The sequence below is a fragment of the Lampris incognitus genome, chromosome 11, assembly GCF_029633865.1.
Source record: "Lampris incognitus isolate fLamInc1 chromosome 11, fLamInc1.hap2, whole genome shotgun sequence".
NCBI classification, from domain to species: Eukaryota; Metazoa; Chordata; class Actinopteri; order Lampriformes; family Lampridae; genus Lampris; species Lampris incognitus.
In genome coordinates this window covers 21,448,068-21,474,732 of record NC_079221.1, presented here as the reverse complement: position 1 = coordinate 21,474,732, position 26,665 = coordinate 21,448,068, and the positions used below count along the sequence as shown (strand labels likewise).

At 44.8% G+C, this 26,665-nt stretch overlaps 3 non-coding genes across 3 annotated transcripts; all 3 read right to left on the bottom strand.

The window, feature by feature from the left end:
- Positions 1-1,654: 1,654 nt before the first annotated feature.
- trnas-uga (transfer RNA serine (anticodon UGA)) lies at positions 1,655-1,736 on the bottom strand. Its single transcript has one exon. It is a non-coding gene; the product is annotated as a tRNA-Ser (tRNA).
- Positions 1,737-3,211: 1,475 nt separating this feature from the next.
- On the bottom strand, positions 3,212-3,283 carry trnaa-ugc (transfer RNA alanine (anticodon UGC)). The gene has a single exon. It is a non-coding gene; the product is annotated as a tRNA-Ala (tRNA).
- Positions 3,284-3,779: 496 nt separating this feature from the next.
- On the bottom strand, positions 3,780-3,861 carry trnas-aga (transfer RNA serine (anticodon AGA)). The gene has a single exon. It is a non-coding gene; the product is annotated as a tRNA-Ser (tRNA).
- Between the last annotated feature and the right edge of the window lie 22,804 nt (positions 3,862-26,665).

Here is a 26,665-nt window from a genome sequence, read left to right as displayed (position 1 = left end):
CCCACGTTGCGGGGTTCTTGGAATACAAGAGATCGACTGACAATTTAGCCTACGAAACGATCAAGGGGTACTTGGCAGCGATCTCAGCCTTTATGCCTAGGCTGGGTGGCAACACTGTCTTCTCTCACCCCTGGTGGCGTTCCTCAAGGGGTCGAGGAACAGGCAGGGTGTTCGGAACGACCGCACGGCCACTTGGGATTTATCTCTGGTTCTGTCGGCGTTGTGTTCTGCGCCATTCGAGCCTTTGGAATCGGCTGACGTTAAGTGGCTGTGTGCCAAGGTGGCGCTCCTGCTGGCCCTGTTGTCTTTGGGTAGGGTCAGCGAACTGTGCGCGCTCTCCACGGAGGGCATCGAATTTGCCGCGGACAGTTCAAAGGTGATAGTCTACCCGAATCCGTCGTTTCGTCCGAAACATGTCACCGCGCATTACCAGCGGGTGCCATTGGTGTTGTCGGCCTTTTATCCCTCTCCCTCTTCGGAGGAGGAGAGGAGGCTCCATCTACTCTGCCCGGTTCGTGCACTACGGGTTTACCTGGAGCGCACTGGTCCTTTCAGAAAGACTAAACAGGTCCTTGTCTGCTACGGGGCGACGGGCAGGAAAGGAGAGGCGCTGTCTAGCCAGAGGCTTTCTCATTGGATTTGCTCCGGGATCTCCCAAGCCTATGTGGGGGCTGGTAGAGAAGTACCCAGGTTTAAAGCGCACTCCACGAGGGGCACAACCGCTTTGGTGGCTCTCTATGCTGGTGTGGCAATGGAGTCTATTATGTCAACGGCAATGTGGTCTTCGCCACATTCGTTCATTAATCATTACTTAACTGACCAGTCTGCTATGACAGTGACCGGTGCTGCGCTTGGCACAGCGAGGCGCACTGATGCGTAATGCGCTCCGGCCATACGCAAGTGTCTCCCGTCGGGAGCGCGGACGTTTGTACATAGTTCATTTAAAATAAATTTTTTTAAAAAAAGGAATATTATATATAGGCTATAGCCTATGTGTATATGTATATGGAAAGTTGGAACGGTTACGTTCCCTTTTCTCTTTTTTCCCGCCCCCTTATGCGAGCCTCCCCTCTACGATATACTAGCCGGCCAAAGGGGGGGATTTGAGTACTGGGTGTGAGGTGTTGTTCCCCTTATTGTCCTCAGTGCAGGTGGCAGGCGAGGGGCACTAGTCCGCCGCTACTCCGTAGTTGGGGCAATATGTAAATACAGCACTACGGAGTAGCGATAATAGAACTCCTGGTTCTGTAGAGAACCTAGGTTCTATGAGCTACGGAGTAGTGCTATATTTTCCTGCTCGCCGGCTGAGGTCCCTTGAAGGAGGCTTTGGTGGGTCGAACTGACGAGTGATGTGGTGACGCATGTCAAGTGCAGTTGTGGGTGGGGCTTAGGGGATGCTGTCGCATGAGCGGTGAATTTCAGAGCCTAGCGTCGCCAGAGGCGAGGTCAGAGGGCAATATGTAAATATAGCACTACTCCGTAGCTCATAGAACCTAGGTTCTCTACAGAACCAGGAGTTGTTCTAATCAAACGAAAGCCTGGGCTGAGAAGAGGGAGGTTGGGCACGTTGTGTGAGAGCTAGCATCTCCATCTGGGGGGTTGATAACATGTCATAGCTTTCAGCTGTCTGTTGTCAGACTAAACTCCCAAGTTTCGTTGTCGGCAGGATTTGAACCTGCGCGGGGAAACCCCAATGGATTTCAAGTCCATCGCCTTAACCACTCGGCCACGACAACTGCTTTGGTGTGGCTTTCTGTCTTTAGTTCTCAATTATCTACACAAAAGGGATAGAAAGGTTTGAAAGAGCCATTACTTGAATGAATGCCCTACCTTTACCAAGAGATTTATTTGTAGATGTCTTTGTGGGAAGAAAGCCAAATGATTTCTGTTACAAGATAGACAAACTCATTTATCGTAGAGACTACCCATCCCATTTTTTTTCCCAACTCAGGGACCCATTTGGCCTTGTTAATATTGAAGATACACTCTATGGCTAAAAGTATGTAAACACCTGAACATTACACCTCTATTAGACGGTTGAACAGCTCCTTCCAAAACCATGGATGTCAATATGGAATTGGTCCAACCATTGCTGCTATAACTGCCTCCACTTTTCTGTGAAGGCTGTCCACTAGCTTTTCAAACATGGCTGTGGGGATTTGCTCCCATTCAGCCACAAGAGCGCTTGTGAGGTTGGACACTGATGTTGGCCGGGAAGGTTTATCTCGTAGTCAACATTACAGTTCAACCCGAAGACGTTCAATGTTGCTGTGGTCAGGTCTAGTTGCCGGCCAGTCAAGTTTTTACACTCCAAACTTGGCGAACCATGTCCTTATGAATGAATTCCTTTATGAATGAAGTCTTTCTTTGAATGAACGCCGGAGCTTTACCAAGAGCTCAAAACATTTCTCGATGGCATGGTAGGCTAGGGATTTCTGATACAGGACAGCTCTATCAAGTACCCTTGAAATGTTTAAAAAACATTTCAACCTGAGGGAGCTGTTCATCTTTGCAGGAACTGAAGGTACATCCTGAGAAAGGCCATTAGGAAGTGAAAATGCTGGGGATTGAGTCTAGGACCCCATACATGCAAAGCAGGCACTCCACCCCTGAGCTACATCCCAAACAGTTGTTTCAAACCTGATGTAATTTGTCAGAAAACCCAATTTCCATACAATACATTTTTGTCCATAAGTGTATTCTGGTAAATTTTTTTTTCTCTATGTCAAACTTGTTGAAACAAAGCAGAGAAGCACATACACCACCATTTACATTAGCAAACTCCCCACTTTCACTAAACCACCTTTGGGTTTTTTTATTTGAACCATTGTCCCTTTCGAGTAGTCCATAGTCATGTTACGTTTGGCATTTTTAATTGATGGACATTATTGCATTTGAGAATAACATAGCACAGAGGGGATTTATCACCAAACTATTTCTCCACTGCTTACCTTTGAAACCTAGTGATCTGTCAGGAACTTACATTCGTTCTTATCATGCAACAGCTTGAATTTTATGTTTGTAGGTTGGCTGAGGAAAGGATTTTGTGGCATCCTTTGTGAGACTTGTTGTCACCATGTGCGGCTTGATAGCCTCTCCCACTTTGTGCTATCTATTGTCAGAAGAAACAGAAAAACCATCGTTTTCAGCATTTATTTTAAGCTGAGGGAGAGTTTACTTTTTAAGGATAGAAGATACAATCCAGATAAAATGGAGATGCTGGGGATTGATCCCAGGACCTCATACATGCAAAGCATGCGCTCTACCAATGAGCTACATCCCCAAGTACTGGCTTTAAGTTAGTGTAATTTGTTGACAAAGCCAATCTCCATGCAAGACGTTTTTCGGGCACACGTTTCTGGTATGTGTTTTTCTCATGGATGTATGTTTAAAAAAGCAGCGAAGCACATAAGAGCCTTCACACTGTGAAAAGTCCCACTTTCTCCAAAACACTTCCGAGTTGTTTTTATGAGCCTTTTTCATTTTCTTGCAGCCCTAGACAAGTCACAATTTGAATGTCTTGGTGAAGGACAGAATTAAGCTTTGTAAAACATCTCAGTGTACCATTAAAGAGAGGGGATATATCAACACACTAGTCTTTAAACTGTGGTGATCTGCCAGCAACCTACAGTTGTTCTAATCAATTGAAATCCTGAATTTCGCCTGGCTGTTAAGGGGAATGTCAGGCACTTTGAGTGAGAGCTAGCATCTCTATCTGGGGGGTTGATAACATGTCATAGCTTTCAGCTGTCTGTTGTCAGACTAAACTCACAAAGTTTCGTTGTCGGCAGGATTCCAATCTGCGCGGGGAGACCCCAATGGATTTCTAGTCCATCACCTTAACCACTCGGCCACGACAACTGCTTTGGTCTGGTTTTCTCTTTTTCGTTCTCAATTATCTACACAAAAAGGAGAGAAAGATTTGAAAGAGCCTTTACTTGAATGAATGCCCTACCTTTACCAAGAGATTTATTTGTAGATTTCTTTGTGGGAAGAAAGCCAAAATATTTCTGTTACAAGATGGAAAAACCCATTCATCGTAGAGATCCTAAAGACCCTAGAGACTACCCATCCCATTTATTTTCCAACTCAAAGACCCGTTTGGCCTTATAAGTACTGAAGATACACTCTATGGCTAAAAGTATGTGAACACCTGAACATTACACCTCTATTAGCTAGTTGAACAGCTCCTTCTAAAACCATGGATGTTAATATGGAATTGGTCCAACCATTGCTGCTAAAACTGCCTCCTCTTTTCTGTGAAGGCTGTCCACCAGAGGTGGAAAAAGTACTGAAATATTGTAATTATGTAAACGTATCTTTACTTTACTGAAATTCTACTTAATTAAAAGTAAAAGTACCCATCTAAAATCTACTCGAGTAAAAGTAAAAAGTAGTGAATTTAAAATTTACTTTGAGTAAATGTAACTTAGTTACTTTCAACAACTTGATGGAGGTCACTCCTCCTTGTGTAAAAAAGGACAACGAGCCATAAATCCAATCCAACATAGTTGTTTTTAATCAACTTTTAGTCTACATAATAATTAGGATCTTTCAGGAGGTATAATGTGCAAACTTTGTTCAGACCACCCCATACAACATTTTCAAGTACAAGTGGCATACGTTGTGAATTCTATGATACACTCGACTTTGTACACATCCTCTGGCCATGCAGTAGTTGAAAGGGAGAAACACCAGTAGCTGCATGCAGTGTGGCACAATAAGTCATCAAGAAGGCAGTAATGGCAGGTTTCCATGGCTCAGACTGTGAGATTGCCATTTGCACATTCTGTTTCAGGACACGGTTGAAATGCTTGATGGCGCCATTTGCAGCAGGGTAGTACACTGAAATTCTGTGGTGTGCAATGTCCCATTCGGGCAAAAAGTAGAGAAGTCAGCAGATACAAATTGAGGACCATTATCCGTTACTATGGCTTCAGGGTTGCCATGTCTGCTGAAGACAGTGGAGAGGAAGGATGTAACATCCTTTGTTGTGACATTCGCAGAGAAATTGACCTCTGGCCACTTGCTGTAGTAGTCAACCAGGGTGATGGCGTACCAACAGTCTCACGTAGCTGTCTCAAAAGGCCTGATGATATCAATAGCCAGCTTTTGCCATGGCCTACCTGAGAAAGGCACTGGCTGAAGTGGAGCAGGGCGAGGCATCGCAGTCTTGTCATTAGACTGACAGGGCTCACATGACTGGATTGTAGAGTGGATGAGGGTATCCATCTTTGGCCACCAGTAGTACTCTCTCAGGCATTGCCTTGTGCATACCTCCCCCTGGTGTGTTTCATGTGAAAGGGCTACAAGAGTAGTGCGTAAGGAGACCGGCACAACCAGACGCGTTCCTTGAAGCACCAGTGAGTCTTTCACTGACAGCTCATGATGTATGTGGATGTATGGAGCAACATCTGGACTCAGTGCTTTCACTTTCCTTGGCCAGCCCTGAGCAATCTGTTCACGGATTGCAGAAATCTCCTGGCACGAAGCAGCAGCAGCCCTCAAAGTCAGCAATGGGAAAAGCACCAAGAGCAGCAGTGACGTTTGCAACCAGTTCTGGCTCAGCATCCAGAGCAGGGTCGGCAGGTAGAGGTACAGGAAGATGGGAAAGGCAGTCAGCAGTGAAGTTATCAGATCCAGGATGGTAGATCACATCATAGTCATAGGTCAAGAAACTGGCAGACCAGCGTACAATTCGCATTCCAGCACAGCCTATAACTTTTGTGGTAAGCAGGGTTGTGAGGGCCTGATGATTGGTACGTAAGGTAAATCTGTGACCCCACAAGTATGTGCGCCACTTCTCAATTGCCCAGGCATATCCCAGCACTTATTTTTCCACAGTGGAGTATTTGCGTTCCACTGCAGTGAGGGTCCAGGAGGCAAAAGCCACCGTGCGTTCTGTGCCATCAGGGTGAAGCTGGGTGAGCACAGCTCCTAAACCGTAATCTGAGGCATCGGTGGACACCACAGCTGGCAGGGATGGGTTGAAGAGGGCAAGGGCGGCACTGTTCACCAGGAGTGACTTCACTTTCTCAAAGCTTTTCTGTGCCTCAGCGGTCCATTGAAAATCAGCCTCTTTTCTGATGCATGCGCGCATTGGCTCCGATTCTGTCGCATAGTTCGGGATGAACTTTGAGTACCATGACAACAAGCCCAGAAAAGAGCGTAGTGCAGCAGCATCTGTTGGAGCCAGGTCGTTCAGAACAGCCTCAGTGTGTTCTTTGTCAGGCATGTTTCCTTCAGCAGGCACCATGTGACCCAGGAAGTGTAGACTCGAGTGATTAAGGCAGCACTTTTCTTCGTTCAGGAGTAAACCTGCCTTTTTCAGACAGTGGAGGACTTTCTTCAGGCGAGCATCATGCTCTGTGCTGTTGGCTCCATAGATGATGATATCATTGAGATAATTTTGCACTCCTGGCAGACCTTCCAGGATGGTAGCCATCATCTTTTGGAATGCAGATGGAGCAGAGGAGAGGCCATATGGCACACAGCAGTAGCAAAAGAGACCATCATGGGTAATAAAAGCGGTGAGGTCCTGACTTTCCTCATGTAGAGGCACCTGATGGTAGGCACTTGCCAGATCGATCATTGAATACACTGCAGCTCCCCACAGAGTGGACATCAGCTTATCTATGTGTGGGAGTGGATAGCAGTCTGTGACACAGCCTTGTTTGGCTCCCGGAGATCCACGCACATACGAATGCCTCCTTTCTTCTTCTGCATAACGACGATAGGCGACACCCAGGCGGAAGCATCGATTCTCTCGATCACACCAGCTGCAAGGAGCCTGTTTGTCTCTTCTGTGACAGCACCTCTCACAGACAGGGGCAGACGGTGCAGTTTTTGTCGGACCGGGGTTACAAATGCAGAAACCTTGACCTGGTGCACAAAGTTTTTAGCACAGCCGATGAGCGGAGGAGAGGCGAATAGGTGCATGACAGGGGCGCCTGGAGCAGTAGCAAGAGGAGAATCAGACATTACAGCACCACCTACCATGTGGATGTTCAGTGCTTTCGTCAGATCCATACCCAGCAACGGTGTTCCATTCTCCACAGTGAAGAAGACTGCTGGAGCAGTGATGTCATATCTGGACACCGTAGCTGAAAGGCATCCCAACACAGGTATGTGTCTTGGAGTATGTGACAAACCGAATAGTAGGTGGCGCTAACTGTGACTCACTGAAATGCTCTTTAAACACAGAGCTAGGTAGTATGGACACCGAGGATCCTGTGTCAACAACCAGGTCCATGACATGGGCTGGTGAGTCTGATGACTGGATTTTGACATTGCATGTTATTTTATCAGCTGTGCGAGCACACCCTTGAATGCATAGAACAGTTAGTTTCGGAACCGCCACTTCTCGCACTGGATGGGTGGGAGCAGAGCCACACACTCTTGGCAAAATGTCCCTTCTTGTGGCAGGTTTTGCAGGTTGCTTTAGCAGCAGGGTATGAGGGTGCATTCGCTAGATGGCTGTCAGAGCCACATCTGAAACATGCACAGCTTGTACTTGTAAGCTGGGTTTTTCTCCACCCATGCATTTAGCCTGTTCACCTGCAGACTCCATCTATGTGGCAAGTGTGATAGCCTTGTCTAGAGTGAGGTTTGGCTCTAGCAGCAGCCTTTCTCTAATGCGTGCATTTGAGACGTACTCAATAAGGTGATCATGCAACATCTCATCACTTTTATCTCCAAAGTCACATGATGAAGCAAGCTCTCGTAAAACAGCCACATACTGAGTAACAGTCCCATGTGGGCCTTGAACTCGTTTTCTGAATGTGTGGCGTTCCACTCCCACATTAGCCATAGGAGTGAAATGTGCTTGTAGTGCAGCAACAGCAGAATCATAACCATCACCTGTTATTTGGCAGTGACTAAAAGATCCTCTGACCTTCGGTTCCAAGGCAATGAAGCAGTACAGCTTTTTCTTGCAGCGGGCCATGCATTCCCTGTTGCATATATGATTGGGAGATAGTTGTCAAACATTCGCATTCAGGTCTTGAACTGGATAGCAGGTTCCCCAGGACAAGGCAGAAATATGGCAGGACTGGGTACCTTTACAGTCATCTTTGCAAAAAAAAAAAACAAAAAAAAAGTCATCTATACTGTATTATAGCCGGTGGGTTACCTCGTCGCCGAATGGTAGAGGTAGATGGCATATAAAGCACGCAGGAGAACATGGGTAACTTAGTTTACGGTTTAATGAACATCTAGCAGCATGGATGGCTTCCAGTCTCTACTTCCTGTATCCCTGTATGTCACTTCCTTTGTACTACACAACAACACAACTGGTAAAAAAAACAATACTCAAAAGTTAGCAGTGACATCGAGTGGTTTAAATGAAAATACATCTAAATAATAATACAAGCATTAGAGGACACAACAGTTTGCAAATGATAAAAAAAATTCAGTTAGACATAGATTGCACATTTTACTACTGGTTGAATAAGCTTTGTTTTTGAAAAGGATTTTCCGGGTGGTTGGATAATTAATGTTTCTATCCAATGACCAAATATAACGGCTTAAAGATGTTACATTCCTTAAATGGTTGTTTCTAAAGCTACACGTGCAATAAACCTCTTTTTGAATGTTCCCTCTGTTAAACCGACGTATGTCTAGTATATATACGTATATAGTGGTGAGCTGGCGTGAAATAAGGAGGCAAGAGGCAGAGATCTAATTTTTAATGGCAGCTCCCGTGTCCCATACACCGCACGACCCTGTGAGTGCTCTTTTACTTTTGCCCTCAAAAAGGATTGCCGAACGCCCCCCCCCCCCCACAAGTTCACTATTAAAAACATCTGTCTTAGTCACGGTCTTACAGTCAGTCAGTCAGTAAAACGGTCGTCTACCCAGTCGGAGTCTAACCCCCAAAACAAACAACACAGCAATAACCAAAACATGAACTATAACACAATTTTAACCCAAACATTCTAAGTCCCCTGTGCTCCCCCAGCGCCAAGCTGCCATCAGTCAGAGCGACCGCCTCTTCCAGTTGGTACATAGCCCCCACTTGAAGGGTCAGTTGTCCTTGATGATCCCATCACCTAATACATAGTCCCTCAAATGTCCAGGGTGCAGTCACTGGCGAACAGGCCACCTGGGGCTCACAGGAAGTGCAACTTGGGGAAAGGCACACTGATCAGCACATGAAGTGCTACTGTCGTCCCCGGCCCTAACAAGAGGTGGACCAATGGGGCAATATGGGGAAAGTCTGTCCTGATGCAGCACTACCATGCGCCCCAGGCTGAGTATGCGCACCCGGTACACCACCTCAGACAGCTGGCCCACGACCTCGCCGGGCCCCTGCCAGTGGCTGCGAAGCTTGAGGGAAATCACCTTACGAACGGGACAATCACCCATACCTTGTCCCCCGCACTAATGCCTGTCCAAGGCACCGTGTGTCATAGACCCAGCAGGTGTAATTGTGGACTACCTGCAAGCGATCCCTCAGTCTCTGGAGGTAGTCCATTTATTTTCCCCCAGCAATCTCAGGCAGGCCCTAAACACCAAGTCCACCGGTGTCCGGAGCCCCCGCTGGAATCCTGGACAGCAGTCCGGTAGGACCACAGGGCCAGGAGCAGGTGGCAGTCCCTGTCCCGCTGGTGTTGGCTGGTAATGATGGCAAGCTGGGTGGCCAGGGTGCAGCTGAACCACTCCACCAGCCTGTGATTTTGAGGATGGAGCAGTGTCGTCCTCATCTTTTTTACCCCCAGCCACTGGCAGACCTCACTGAAGACCTGGGACTCGAAGTTCCACCCCTGGCCACTGTGGAGCTTGGCGGGAATTCCAAAGCGGGTGAAGATCTCCATCAGCCTCTCCGCTGTGATGGTGGTGCTCTGATCCAGCACCGCATACATATCTGGCCACTTTATAAAGTAGTCCATAGCCACGAGTATGTAGCGGTTGCCGGAGTCAGTGACAAGGAAAGGTCCAAGGATGTCCACCCCTACTCGCTCCATTGGGGCCCCCACCAAGTACTGCTGTAGTGGGGCATAGGAGCGCTGAGTCGGTCCCTCCTGGGTGGTGCAGGAGTCGCAGCAGTGCAAGTGCAGCTCCATGTCTCGTCGACAGCCAGACCAGTAGAACTGCCCTTGGAGGCGGTGGAGGGTCTTGGCATTCCTGTTGTGCCCCACCCCCACTGAGCCATAGACCATCTGGAGAACCTGGGGATGGAACCCACTGGGCACCAATAGCTGGAAGAGGTTGCTCGCTTATCCGGGAGCTTACCACCTCCGGTATGCCAAGCCCTCGTGGAGCTTGAAGTTTTTTTTTCTTCTCCCCAGTTGCACTTGGCCAATTATCCCACACTCTGAGCCGTCCCAGTCGCTGCTCCACCCACTCTGCCAATTTGGGGAGGGCTACAGACTACCACATGCCTCCTCTGATACATATGGAGTTGCCAGCCGCTTCTTTTCACCTGACAGTGAGGAGTTTCACCAGGGGGACGTAGTGCGTGGGAGGATCATGCTACCCCCCCCCCCGAACAGGCGCCCCGACCGACCAGAGGAGGCGCTAGTGCAGCGACCAGGACACTGACCCACATCATCTGGCTTTCCACCTGCAGACATAGCCAATTCTGTCAGTAGGGACACCCGACCAAGCCAGAGGTAACACGGGGATTCGCACCGGCGATCCCCGTGTTGGTAGGCAACGGAATAGACCGCCATGCTACCCGGATGCCCGTTAACGTGGAGCTTGAACTTGCCCTATTGAGAGTGGTAGGCCTTTACCTCAGACCCCAGCACTGACACCTCTGTCCACTCGAAGTGCTGTCCCATTTCCAGCCAGCCCCTCACCAACGCCAGGGTCACATCTGCCTCCTGCTGCTGCCTCAGTTACTGCGTGGTCAACGGGAACCACCGCTCCTTGCTGTTGACAGTGTGGACAGCCGCCACCATTGGTATTATCTGGCCCTGCTCCTCTTGTCGCTGGCAGTAGTGGCACGCCAATGCCACACAGGTGCACTGGGAGAGCGTGTCGGCATTGTTATGATGTTGCCCTGCCCAATGCTGCATTTCAAAGTCATACCCATGAAGGGCTGCCAGCTATCAGGCCCCCTGGCCCTCAGGATGCTTAAAGTTCAGGAGCCAGGTAAGTGAGGTGTGGTCGGTGCGGATGAGGAAGTAGCTGCTGTGCAGATATAGTCCGAAGTGTCATACTGCCAGAACCACTGCCAGCAGCTCGCGTCGGGTGACACAGTAGTTCTTTTCTGTCCGACTCAGGGCACGACTGAAGTAGGCCACAGTACGCTCCCTGTCTCCTCCCTGCTGGGAGAAGACAACTCCGATCCCCACATTGCTGACATCAGCTTCCACGATGAAGGACTGTTGGGCATCGGGATAGACCAAGATTGGGGCTTTAGTGAGAGCCGCCTTAAATCAGGTCAAGGCTGCAGCACAGGCGTCATCCAATCGAATGGTTGGCCCTTGTTGGACAAGCGATGGAGTGGACTGGCAATGGTGGTGAAGTCCCGGATGGAAACCTCGCAGCTCGCCGGTGAAGGACGTCATTATGGAGGGGGATGAAACAATGGTCTCTTATGATGTTACGTCTCTCTTCACGTGTGTTCCTGTCGATGAAGCAGTGGAGGTAGTCCATATGAAATTACAGGACGACCCCAACCTTAGCAAGAGCACCACCCTTAACACTGACCAAGTGTCTGCTCTTGAAACTGACTTCAGTCCATGTACTTCATGTACAGGGGGCAGTACTACAGGCAGAAATGGGTGTGCTATGGGTTCCCCAGTTTCACCAATGGTGGCTAACTTGTATATGGAAGAAGTGGAAAAGAGGGTTCTGATATCCTATTCAGGGACACCACCTAGCCACTGGTTCAGATTTGTGGCGACACCTGGGTTAAAATTAAATCTCAGGACATACCACATTTCACCGACCACATTAACTCTGTAAAGAACTACATCAAGTTCACCTGAGAGGATGTGAAAAATGACAGGTTAGCCTTCTTAGACTGTGAAATTGCAATTGGTGATGGGGGACATTTGATTGTTGAGGTTTACTGTAAACCAACACATACTGATCAGTACTTAAGGTTTGACTCTCATCGTCCACTGGAGCACAAACTAGGAGTCATCAGGACGCTGTACCACCAAGCTGACAACGTCCCCACTGACACAGATAAATCCCACATTAAACAGGCCTTGGTTAAGTGTGGTTATCCTAACTGGGCCTTTGTCAAAGCCAGAAAGAAAACAGTGCACCAGCCAATCGAAGAGAGGTGGACAACAGCTGCCTAAGCATAAACCAGTGGCGATTCCGTTATGTGGTGGGAGCCAGAATAGTTGAGATGTGTTATGCCGCTATGCTGTTTATAAGGGTGGGGATACCTGCAGTCATTTGAGACTGAAGAAGTCACTTAAATGAGTGATGAAATGTGTTTCCCTCAACAAAAGTTGTGTCCAGATGAACTGATTCAACTTTCTGTGAATTAATATTTTAATTTACAATCACTGAATTAATGTAGTGTCAACACAATCGTAGTTTATTTAAATTCAAATAGCATTTTTTCAAATAGCAAATTTAATAGCATCTTTTTAACTTTGAACTACAGATTTAAAATAAAACCATCAAAGCCATCAAAATGGACTGTCAGCTTGAAAGCCATATTTCTTATATGTATTAACAGAAATAATAACAAAACCCCAGCCAATATATTAAAGTGCTGGTGGAATTTAAAACCATCACGGCTATCACCTTAGAAGGCAATGATTTTTTTTGTATGCACGAATACAAATGATCATCTTCTTCTTCTTGTGGCTTATTCTCTGTTTCTCAGAGGTTGCCACAGTGGATTTTGTAGTTTCCATCGGTACCCTGCGAGGGCACAGCATCAATGGATGCCATTGTTAACCCTGGCTTTGACTGATCCAGTATGGAGCGTCGACCCATCTGGTATGGTCTTGTGAATCCGCATACTGATTTGGCAAAATTTTAGGTTGGATGCCCTTCCTGACATAACCACTAACCCTATGGACGGGGGCACAGGTAAAGCGCTGGATGCCATCCCAGTATTCATGGACTTACGCCCATGCCTGTCGCTACTAATATAAATGATAATTAACAAAAAATGTGTTCCATGTTTAAGTGCCAGTTGAATTTAAAATGAATTCATGACGTTCACTACATGTTCATTAATAATGGTGCATCACAGATTCCCATATGCACCCCAGTGGAACAACATAGTAGAATACCTAATATTCTCCATGACGGGATGAGGGCTGGGAACAAATAAAGCATATTGCTGTGAGAAAGCGCAGACCAAGATTACCCACTGTAAGCCCTCTCAGACACAACGCGACAACGCTGCACTCTGAAACCCATTATTTCCAATGGCTTGCACCATGCCACGACTGCTTTTCACTGTGTCGAACTCAGCAAGCTTAGCGTGCTGCGATGAATACCCGCACAGCCAATAATAAACTATAGAACAAACAATAGAAACGAGGCAGCCAGCCAGGCACGGAAAGTAAAATGGAGGAAAGGATCATACAAAATAAAATAGATATAAATTAAATAATATGAAATAAAAGATAAAGATAATGACAAACAAGTCCTGCTAGAAGTTTTTAAGACCCCGCCTACTTTGCTCCATCCCCCACGACCTCCCCAAACACCTAGTCAGATGTGTGCTGAACCCAGCGACGAGTGCGGCACAAATCATGTTGTGTTGAGTAGGGGGAAAAGGCTGCTCTCCATGCGCTGACAAGCAGGAGGGAGAGCGCACAGCCAAATCCCCTGATAAGCCTGTGAAACAGCCTTGCACAACCAAAATGCAGCTGCGTTAATTGCATTAATTTTTTAACGCATTTCCAATTAATTTCAAAAGACATGTTTTTAAAAGCAGTATGGAATAATGAATATCATGCTGCAACATCTTTTATTACCATGAAGCTCCGTTTGACAGATATTCTGGTCACTGAAATACAGTGAAACAATTTACAATATTCTGCATGTTCCAGCAGGTAGTAGTTCACACAACAATGCTGAAAACACACTCATTGAGTTTCATTGCCAATATCTAAGTAATAAGTGTCCTATTGATAATATTTAGGATGGATCACAATAATACATTCCACACAGATATAAGTATTTTTCTCCCTTTTGCCATGACCTATCCCCCCTCAGTGTTTTTTTGGAACTCAAGAGCTTTGACGAGATGGAAAGTTTCTCTTTTATTTCATTGCTTTGCAATGATGTGCCATTCCGTCTCTCCATAAGCTGGTCACCTCAGGGGCTCTGCTGAGAAACAGACTAATCAATACCTGCCTCCGTTCCCTCCCTCTCCGTGTAGATTTCAAGACAAGTTTAGGCTAAGGTGATAACTGTGGTGGCACAAAGTCACTTGAAAGTAATTCCAAGTTTGCTTGAGGGCAAAAACTATCTGACACATACTGTCTGCTCAGTGAAAGAGATATGCTGCAAAAAGGAGGCTCCAAAATTACCTGTGGTCATTTCTTGCTGGTTTTGAAATGCAAACACGATGCTCTGTTGAAATAATATGCTGTCTGAAAGGACGTGAAGTGTTTGCATCCTGTGTTTAATTCCGTGGCCTAATTTGGAACTTGAATACAGTGTGCAGTTGTTAGGCTTCAGAATGGGGTCAGTCCCGTGGTGTGTTAAGGGGGCCTTTGGCATTGTGGTGCTGTGGGTATCACAAGATTGAAGAGCCATGCTGCGGGCATGTCAGAAATCACATCTCACCCACAGGGAGGGAGAGTGAATTCATTACTTAATGTGAAATGGTAATATACACAACAAGAGGTAATGAAGGCTCTGTCTGACTGTCTGTCTCTCTGTTGTCACATTATATACGTATACTTTGAAAAATATTTTTTGCAGGGTTGCACAATTAATCGTATACCGTATTTCCTGGACAAGTCGCACCAGACTACAAGTCGCACTCAGCAAAAATTTTGTTTTTGCGAGGAAAAAGCATTGTGTGTGTGTGTGTATATATATATCAACACGGATAGAGGAAAAGAGACTTTAATACATTGCAGTACAGGCCTGTTTTGTGCATCTCGCACTCATCAGCTGGTAATACACACACACACACACACACACATTATATTAGCAGCTGATGATCTATATATATATATATATATATATATATATACATACATACATACATACATACACACACACATTTGTACATTGTTTGTTTATTATCTAGTGAGGCTATTTTTAATGAAGCAGCCCCCCCCCCCCCATACCAAGAAGCCTTACAAAAAAGTGGATATAATTTCAGGCTTAAGTACACCCCACCATCAATTAGCGACAGCCAGCAAAAATAAATAAATAAAAATGCAGCAGAAGGCGGAACATCACCTGGTATAATCCCCCCTACAGCAACACTGTGGCCTCTAATACTGGAAAACTATTTTTCAAACTTTTGGATGAGTGATTTACCCCAGACCATCAATTTAGAAAAATATTCAACAGGAACACAGTCAAATTTAGCTACAGCGGCATGCCAAATGTTCAGCGGGTTATTTCATCCCACAACACAAGCATCATGACCAAGCCAAGGCACAGACCCCCTCAACACAGCCTAACACCACCAACTGCAACTGCCGTGCTAAAGCATCGTGGCCTCTTGAAGGAAAATGCCAGACAGAGGGAGTCATCTACCAGGCATCAGCGGCAAGAGAAGACAACTGCAAAGTGGACACTTACATTGGACTAAGAGAGGGCCCTTTTAAAATTAGGTTTAACGCCTGTATGAGTAGCTTCAGGAATGAGCATGGTAGATAAGAATATTAATTACTCTATTTCATGGAAAACCCTCATGAAGAACAATATTCATCCATCCATTTCTGAACCACTTATCCTACTCTCAGGGTTGCGGGGATGCTGGAGCCTATTCCAGCAGTCACAGGCCCTGTCAATAAAGCTACTCCAGTAGCTTTATTGACAGCTGATGATTGCTTATGGCATGAAACAGGCTTGTACTTACTTGACTCACTGGATTATATATACGTGTGTGTGTGTGTGTGTGTGTGTGTGTGTGTGTGTGTGTGTGTGTGTGTGTGTGTGTGTGTGTGAAATATGCATTAATTAACCATCCAAACCCGACCTGCAAACCTCCAAATTTAGCCAAGCAAAGTGAGCAGCATTGTACTATTTCGTTTTTGGGCTGTGTGCCCAGTATAATACATTGATTGCAAGGCATAGCCTATTGTATCTTAGTCTAGTAGCCTCTGGGTCTAGACTACTAAAGAAACAGACGAATTGTTCCAAACAGTGTTCTTTATTTCTGAATAGCAACAAAACATGTAACCATTCATTAAAGACATGTCTATCTCTCTCTTTCTCTCTCTCTTTCACACACACAAGCCTCTTCTTTCGAACCTTTAAGAGTTTTGGTGGTGTCAACAAAAGCTACCGATGCCACTTAGGTAAAACGACACATAGGTAAAGCCTTAACACTCGCGAACACATTTTTTGACCAGGACCACGATCGTGAATTTTTTTTACATTTTTTTATCTTGAGAGACTTTATTGATCCCCATAGGTAAATTGCACTCTGCATTTAACTCATCCTAGCTGTGTAGCTAGGAGCAGTGGGAAGCCGCTGTGCAGCACCCGGGGACCAACTCCAGTTCGTCTTGTCATGCCTCGGGTCAGGGGCACAGACTGGAGTACTAACCTAACATGCATGTCTTTTTTTTTTTGGATGGTGGGGGAAACCGGGAAAAAAAACCCACCACAGACATGGGGAGAACATGTAAACTCCACACAGAGGACGACCTGGGATGACCCGAGGTCGGACAACCCCAGGGTTCGAAACCAGGACCTTCATGCTGTGAGGCGACAGCGCTAACCACTACGCCACCGTGCCACCCAAATTGATGAATTGATGATAAACCTGCTTACGTGTGTGTGTGTGTTTAAAAGAGAAAGCGACAGAGAGAGAGAGAAAGAGAAGGTAGACTAGTAATGCACAGCCTAGCCTATTGCACGCACAATGTTTCTGTAAGTTATTTATAACTTACTCGTAGCGCCGCTTTGCTACTTTTTGATTCATCCGCCCGAACCTGTGATATTTTCTGGTAAGCTTACCCGAAACCGCCCGACACGTGCATCATTATGGCGCAGTATTTTCAATTGAATCGCAACATTAACTAGTGCCATCTAGTGGCCTTAGCTGAAAAGCAGTGTATTTTCCCACAAAATTGCATTGTATAAGTCACTTTGAAATATTAAGTCACAGGACCAGCCAGACGAGTAAAAAAAAACAGTGACTTGTAGTCCGGAAAATACAGTATCCATCATGCTTTTGACATTGGCTTCCACGATTAATTGATCATGGCCAATTATTCCCACTTGGGTTTACCATGGTGTTGGGTTGCTGAAGCGTCATGTGATGTAGGCTGAAAGGTTCAGGCTACCGATTCCTGCATGCATGACAAACCCTGGATAGGCTCCTCCTCGCGGTATTGACCGGACTTCACTTGTGGAGTTGGCGTAACCTGGGCAGCACTCAGCTGGCTAAAGCCTAACGGGACCGCGGACTGGCGGTTATGAAAATCCCACCCATCCCTGGCTCGTAAGTGCCTAACAAGTGGGCAGTCCGGACTCCCAATCCGACCATCACTCGGGTGCAAGCTGTGGCGGATCCCATCGTCTTCACTCTTGTGTAGCCATGGAACTAGATCCTCCCATGCCAAGCAGTGTTGACCAGCATCGCGACCTGATCAACACTTTAATCAAGGCTTTGGCGAATGGCTCCAAGAGTTTTTTTTTTTCTATGTCTTGGAATGGATCCTCGGACACGAGGGACGCCAACGACGACCATGGTGTGAAAACAGTAGTATTTTGATTTGAAGATATGTTCATTTGAATGTTTGTTTATTTATGGGCTTACGAAATACATTATGAATGTGAAGGCAGTTATCTGTTGATTTAAGTGCTCAATAAAACAGTTGTGTTCCCCAAAATAGATGAATAATCCTTATTAATAATCATGATCAAGGTGCCCGGGTAGCGTAGCGGTCTATTCCATTGCCTACCAAAACGGGATCGCCGGATTGAATCCCCGTGTTATCTCCGGGGGGCCGTGCCTATAGTCCCCGGGTCCTATATTCCCCGGGTCCTATGTTCCCCGATCGGGGAACATAGGACCCTTTCGAAAAAAAAGGGTCCCATATTCCCCGTTTTCCCCTAAAAAGGTCCTATAATCCCCGTTGCAATAGACACCGGGGAACATAGGACCCTCTTTTGGAAAAAGGGTCCTATATTCCCCGCTGTTTCCAGGGGAACATAGGACCTTTTTCCAAATAAAGGGTCCTATATTCCCCGCTATTGCCAATCGAGGAACAAACCGGGGAACTTAGAACCCTTTTTGCAAATTATTTCCTTAACGGGTCCAAAATAATCAAAACTGGGGTCATGGCTGAGATGTAGGCTACGACAATCTATTCCTCCGCTGATTAAATTAGGCCGTATTACCATTGTTGGCTGTTGTATATCGCAGGCCACCTTGAGTGCGTATCCAAATCGGGCCTAGAGGAGGCTGTAATTTGCTTTATTGTTATTTCTTACCAATATTTACTGCAGTAGGCCTAGTTAGTTGGCTCTCCGGCTCAGCATGGACAGTCGGCAATCAACGCAAGTTTGTCTTGCAGTAGGCCCACCTACCAGTATAACCTAGCCATTTCCACCTTCGCTCAAAGTTCAATTTGCACAGCACTGGACACTTCAGCCACTTTCTTGTTACTTTGCAGATCGTTTTCCATATTAAATCACTTGGCAGACTTTCTTTCAAAAAGACTTTAATGATGAACTTTTTAGGCAGAGAACTTAGACCAGGACTTGAAATTTAGGACCAGCACAAAGTATCCATCAACGGGGGCCGCTTACCTTACACAATAGGCTAATTGCCTAATAATAATAATATGTGCTTCTCAAAAAACTAAAGACTTGTGGAGGTGCTAAACCAAAAACATGAATCAAAGACGAACATCAAAGGATGTAAGGTAACACTCACCAAATGGTAAAAAAATAACAGAGGCAGTCCTCTATTTCACCATTTTATTGTTTGGCATCAGTCATTAAGGTTTCTGAAGAAGACCACCCGGCCAAGTTAATGACTGATGCCAAACAATGAAATGGTAAAATAGAGAATTGTGTCTTTTTTTCATTTGATGAGTGCTACCTTACATCCTTTGATGTTCTTCTTTAATAATAATAATAATAATAATAATAGTAATAGTAATAATATCAATAATAATAATAAATAATACATAATAATAATAATAATTACAGCCTAATAATAATAATGATAATAATAATAATAGCCTAATTATAAAAGAGGCCTAATAACAAATAACAATTGCAGGCATAATACTATAGTAATGCTGATAATAGGCTATTAATAACAAAATGCTTCTAGTAAAAGCTTGGCTGAAAAAGGGTTGGTCTATGGCAGAAGCCCCCCAGAAAAGGCATGGTCTAAAACAAAAATCTCCAAGGCCTAACTAGGCTAACGTTAAGGCTTTTTTCTTCTTCAAAAAATCAAAATGAGTAGTCCTAGTCCATTAGGCTACTCAGCAAAGAGGGGCTAAAACCCTGGATTTGACATTGCCGACGCTGCAGGACCCTTTGCGCATTATAGATCCTTCTGATTGGGACTGTTGGCTCCCTCGCAACTTCTGCAACCACCCCCTGTCGGAATTCTGCACGGTGCACCATTTCTCCGTCAGGGGGATGCACGTGTTCCCCAACATCGTGCACAATAATGTTAGCATCCACGTCCTCCACTTCAGATCTATTTGTGATCAGTGGCACTCTACAGTTTCACCTCCAGCACCTCCATCTAATGGTGTCTTGATTGGTGCGGTGCTTCTGATATCTGAAGTTCTCATGTACCAACACTTTGCCCCCTCGATCACCATCCATAACTATCGCCATTGTTTGTCTTCTTGTAGGCTAGTAAGCACATGACAGTGAGTCCACGAGTTATCACCGATAACAACCGATTGTTGCAAATTGTTGCAAGTTGGCGGGCGGTTTAGACATTGGTGAATTTTGATCATGTGGTTTAGAACGCCAGGAAACTTGCGTGCAGATGACCACACATCCTCGACAAGTCTTAAATATTTCCAAACTCGAAATCATGTGTGCATTTGGCTATTTATAAATTATTTTTCGAGCAATATGTGTTTTGTGATTCAGCTTTAGCGTTGTTGATTAGCCTTTCATTCATATTTTGTCAAAAAGGCGTATTCATTAGCCTAGGCGTATGTCCCGTTATTTCTGTAGCATACAGCATCTTAGAATCTTAAGAGACCAGGCACATATTATTATTTTATTGTTATTACCATGCTATATTAGCCTACTTTATAATTATAAATATTTCAATTATCCAATTTTTAGCATTTCTAATATAAGGCTATATTGTTATTATTATTATTATCATCATCATCATCATCATCATCATCATCATCATTATTATTAGGCTATTATTATTATCATTATTATTGTCATTATTATTATCATTACAATTATGATGCTTAAAGGGCCTTATTGAGCAGATGGTTTCTATCTAATATCTGTCAGATGCTTTTCCCAATAAGCTGGTGTGGTTATGATGGGAACGACAGCTTTCTAGCGAACATAGAAGAAGTGGGTCGGAATTGGCCTATTGTCGATATCAGCTAGCTTACGCAGGAGTCTATCCCTGGTACAATGCACTAGCCCTCTGGGAGATGGACTGCTGAGGACGGAACACAACACCTATCCTCAGGTCCCAGCACTTCTCGCACAATGTGCTACTCATACGCTGAGTTGGCGGCACCCGGGATCGAACTCACGACCTTGCGATCCATAGGCGAGAGCTCTACCGGCTGAGCTACGCCCGGGTACAATTGCCCAAGGAACACAGGCTTACTATATTACATTCAGACACAGACGAGCCAGCTCACCTACTCGGCGAGGAGCATTTTCCTCGGTAAGTGACACATTTTGCGCATAAATATCAGAGAACTACCGGGGTGGGTTATGCGCCCAAATATAGGCTATAGCCTAATAAATTGAATTTGTGTAGTGTCGAAAGTTTCCACATACTTTAGCCAACCTGGACTTTGTGAATTCGTTTTTGTGATATAAAAATAGAAATCGTATGATTCATTGTCTTCTTAATAATCTGCCCTAAATAATGCATTATTGAAAATGCACTTTTTGCGCCAAACAGCGTCAAACCTGCTGACCGGGGAACATAGGACCTTTCTTTATAAAAAGGGTCCTATGTTCCCCGGGTGCCCTAGGGGAACATAGGACCCTTTTTATAAAGAAAGGTCCTATGTTCCCCTGCACATACAAAACGGGGAACATAGGACCCTTTTGGGGAAAAGTGGGGAATATAGGGCCCTCTGTATACAAAAAGGTCCGATATTCCCCGGTCTCATACAAAGCGGGGAACATAGGACCCGGGGACTATAGGACCCGGGGACTATAGGGAGGACCCCATCTCCGGCTTGGTCGGGCGTCCCTACGGACACAATTGGCCATGTCAGCGGGTGGGAAGTCAGACGTGGGTATTTGTCCTGGTCACTGCACTAGCGCCTCCTCTGGTCGGTTGAGGGGCCCCCCGGATTGGTAGAGAGTGTGTGGAGCAGTGACCGGGACGGCTCAAAAAAGAGCGGGGTAACTGGCCAGATACAGTCAGGGAGAAAAAGGGGGAAAATTGAAAAAAAAATCATGATCGCAATACTAACCAAGATAACTGTGATAAACATTTTTAGCTATAACGGTGGAGCCCTATATTTTTATGCAGTCCCGAGAACCACGTTATACATACACCTGAACCAGCAGTTTTATGAAGCAGCCTTTGAAAGGGACTAAAAAAAAAAGACGCCATCAGATTAGTGCACCCATGACGTCTGCTCATCTGACAGACAAGCAGTAATCTAATCAACTGAATTGTTGATCCAGCTACCAGTAATAGTCTGCAGACACTGATGTACTCCAGTGTAAACAGGTTAGCTTTCCAGAGTGGAATGTTTTCGTGTAAACCCAACCTGTTCCACCTTATAGGAATATGACCTCGCCACAATATTGCCTTTGGCTTGCTTCCATCCAAAGTCAGGCCTGGGCCTGCAGCAAAGCGATGAATTGAATTCAAAATCATTACTCTTCTTAAACTACCTATAAGTCTCAATGGTTTTTTAGTTAATCGAAGCACTTGAACGTAGGAGCCAGGATCAGTAAAAGTGTCTTGTAAACAGTTTGTGAAGAATTAGTCCTCTTTTTTTTTCTAATTCCTCTTTCCTTAAACAAATTACATAGGCCTTGTAAGTCCGGAGTGAATACAGAACCTCTCCACTATATCACATTTTGGCTCTATGTTCTTAATCACTTCCTGCTGTGTTCTGGGCTTTCTTCAGTGGGGAGTTGTTTTCTCGTCCTCATGGCCATTTTATTTAATTTATGATCCTAATCATTTCAGAGCATCAGCTTCAATGCTCACTTTTCAAAGGCTCTACAATTACTCTTCACCTTGTGGAAATGAAAAGAATGCTTACACCACATACATTTACTTTTCAGGCGAGCAAATATGACTAGAAGTGAACTGTCTGGACTGTGGAAAAAAGCATCCTGTCAAATCATTTGATTGCCAGCCAAGGAGTTTAAAATGGAACAGTGTCTCGTCAAATAGCTGATAACGCTGAGAGCGAGATTCTTTCTGTGTGTGTGTGGGGGGGGGCAAATGTTGGATTTCTAGACTGACAGTACGTCTTCGAATGGTTTCTCGACACCAATCTGTATTTAACCAGGTATGAAAGGAAACCAAAAGAAATTTGAACCTCCACTCCCTCAATGTGTAGTTGTTTTAACTTGTACTGCCAAGACTTTATAATTATTGCTTTTTCTCTGAAAGACAGACAGGTTTCTTAATACTCCCCAACACTTGAAAAAAGTGTTGATACTAGGCTCCAGTAAGTTAAATAATGTCTCAAAAAAAAAATCATATACTGCTGTTTTGTTTTATTCCACTAATTATACTGTAGGTTAACAGCCACACACCAACATAGCTCTGGTGGCCTTCACTAGTTCATGCCACAGTCTGTATTGGATTGCTTATTCCTTACACTGACATTAAATAGTTAACTTTAGTGTCATTAGTGGCCACTTGTTTTCTATTTTCCTGTTCCCTATCTACATCTTTAAGTTGTTCAGCAAGCAGGTTTTCTTCTTCTAAGCTCTGTTAACACACTTGAACTTGAATCGGGTGGCACGTAAAATCTGTGACTGCAGTGTCAAGGTCAAAGTATCTTTATTGTCCCTTGCAGTGTATACTGTGTATATATGATTATGATTTTGATCTGGAAGTTATGAGTAAAACATTTCCTGTTCAATACTGTCATCATTCAAGGTGGAAAATGTTAAACATGTCATAAATTGAAGTCAAGTCGAATTTAGGATCCCAAGGAATATTGCTATTAATTCCGATTAATTTTATATCAATGCCTTATTTTAAAATTAATCACAAAATTCAATGTGTAAAAGTTCACAGCCCTGAAATTAATATAAAATGAATAGCTAATGATAAATTCAAGGTAACGAGTTTTGGCTTTTTTAGGGATATAGTTTTTGAAATTTAACTTTTATGCTATCATTACTCCTATGTTATTCATTAATCAACTCAGACTTTACCTCTGACCTTACACTTTAAGCACTGAATTAACCAGAGTAACTTAGGTTAAATAACTTTATATAGCTGCCTCACCGACAATACAAGCAACCAGTAGCAGCAGCAGCAAGGGCCACAGTACCCACACAACAAATAAATCTTTCACCTCAATGTTGAGAGGTGTTGGGTAAAGAACAATAAGGTGATCAAGGGTCAAAACCAAAGTTTCTTGACAGTAAATACATCACTCATTTATCTGCCTTTAAGAAAATCTGCAAAATTGCATTATCAAAGAAATATGAGAAATATTTCAGTGCGTTGGAATCATTTTTGTGAAGCAGAATGTGGGTCAGTGTTTTTTACCCAGTACCCAGGTGTCAGGAGGGATCATTTAGCCTTAATGACCCCAGACCGCATCTGCATTCACCCAGGAATCACCTGCTGTTTAGCTTAGGAACGCTAATTAAATTTGAAATCCAATTATGGGAATGGTAATGAAATTTCCAAATGGGGAAACTCATAATCTGCTCATTGAGGTGTTTAATTACAATCCAGCCTGTGCGTTACAGATATGTTACACCACTGGATCTGTTTGATTCAGGAATGTACATGAGTTTGAGAGTCGTGTGTGTGTGTGTGTGTGTGTGTGTGTGTGTGTGTGTGTGTGTGTGTGTGTGTGTGTGTGTGTGTGTGTGTGAAGCTGATGCATGCATTGTTGGCATAGCTATGCAACAGGGACCTGGCTTTATAGGAAGGGGAATATTCTGTCCTTATAAAAGGATTGACTTATTTTACTGAAGGCACTGCATTAGTTGAATGTATCTTTCCTAACTCTGTTGCATTTTTTTTTTTACTTTATTACCTCAGACAGTGGCGGGGGAAACAATAATAAAAAATGAATAAGAATGATTATGAAACATATCATGAGAAAGATTTTAAAGGTGCAAATACATAGCCTGCATCTTTTGGTCTTAAAGGTAGTGGAGTAAGAGGGAGATATCACCTTGTAAACAAATACCAATGCAGTTACTGAAATTGTCATTGGTTTCAGCAAGTTTTATAAAAATAATCTTTACGACTGTAGCTTCAACTACACATATCCAGGTACATTCTTGATATTGCTTGTTGCATTTAAGATAGATAAAAACAACAAAACCTGATCCTGGAATCGTCCCGGTACCAGAAATGACGACAACTTCCGGTTCCCAGCTGATGGTTTATTTGTTGCTCTGCTTGCTTGTAATTTTTAATAACGTTTAACAACTCCTTTGGACCATCAGATTATTTTAATTGATTTTATGGTTTGCCTCTATTATTTCATGGCTTTTATTCGATCACCGACTCCTGCACTGACTTACTCACACTGAAGCCTGCGATTTTGTAGTGCTGGAGCTGTATGTGGCTTGTTTTTAGCCTGGTGGCTAAGCTAACCAAAACAACTACACCAAATTTGCCCTGTGAGGACTGTGTGCTATGCTACTCAAGAAAGCAAACAGAAAGATCGCTGACCTTAAAGAGGATATTCAATGGCTTTCTAATGAATTGCATAAGACTCCCTTTTGACCAACTTCATGGACGTAGCTTTTGGCCAGTCCAAACAGATTGCCTCTCTCAGTGCAACTATCCAGGACACAGTTCTGTGGGAACCCTTCACTTGCCCACAGCTTTCCTCCGGCTCGGCACCTAACCACCAGTCATCCTGGGCTGAAGTGGTGGTCTGCAGTCACAAGAGACTCAGACAGGGCTGCCTCACCCCTCACTTAAGCCCCTCCAACCGCAATACAACCCTGCCTGACGACATTCCGGTCCACCCAGACGATGTTCCTGCGGCTCCGACTCATCCCGATCTAAACCCCTCTACAACACCACAGCTTCCCCACCACTAGTGGCTAGCATTGTTCAGGTGGCCTGCCATCCCACTGTGAAGCCAAAACAACAGCCCTCATCCCGGGTATTGACCTCCTCTTCCCGTCATAAGATCCTAAAAGAGGCCGTGATTAGACATCTAGAAGTCTTCCTTACCCCGAGCCAGCAGGGAAATCCATTCTCAGAGCTGATGTCGCTGCCTCGCCGCAACACTCGCCTGCTCAGACACCCCATCCCCAGTCGGCGATTTCAACACAGTGTGGATCATGCACTCTCCTACCATGAGAACCCACAGCTGACATCTCATCATCCCCTTTTCTCCCAAGCCACATTAATAGTTGGGGATTCCATAATCAGGAACATCCATTTTTACAATGCAGCCACACAGTTGGAGCCACCATCCCTGATATCCTGGATAAGTTCCCAGGGCTTCTGCGCTCACTCCCGTCCTCCACCAATTGAGTGACTGTTCATGTGGGGATAAACAATGCTGCTCTAACCAAAAAGGATTTTAATGACCTTTTTAGCTTTTTAAGTACTTGTGGAAAGTCTGTTTTTATTTCCAGTCCTATTCCCACACTGGCCCATGAAGCCGGGTCGTTCAAACAGAATTCTCAGCCTCGCTTGGCTCAGCTTTGCCGGCAGAACTAGGTTTTATTGACAATTTAATCTATTTTGAGATCGTTTCTCGATCTTCAGAACTGACGGAGCCCACCCCATCAGGCTGGATAGCCGAATGCTAGCGGCCAATTTGCAGCATGCCGTACAGTCCTTTCCATGTGTCTGACTGTTTACATCCCACACTTCCTTCCCCGAACCTCTATTTCCACCTATGGTGTTACCCCACAGTACTGTTCCCCCCACTAGCCCCTCCCTGCCCACTGGGCTCACCTGTCATTAACCCTCTTACTGAAAGCTTTCCCCATACATACAATTATTAGGCACCGGGCCTCTCATCCACACGACATACAGGTGGTGTTTGAAAGTTTGTGAACCTTTTAGAATTTTCTATATTTCTGCATAAATATGACCTAAAACATCATCGGATTTTCACACAAGTCCTAAAAGTAGATGAAGAGAACCCAATTAAACAAATGAGACAAAAATATTAGACTTGGTCATTTATTTGAGGAAAATTATACA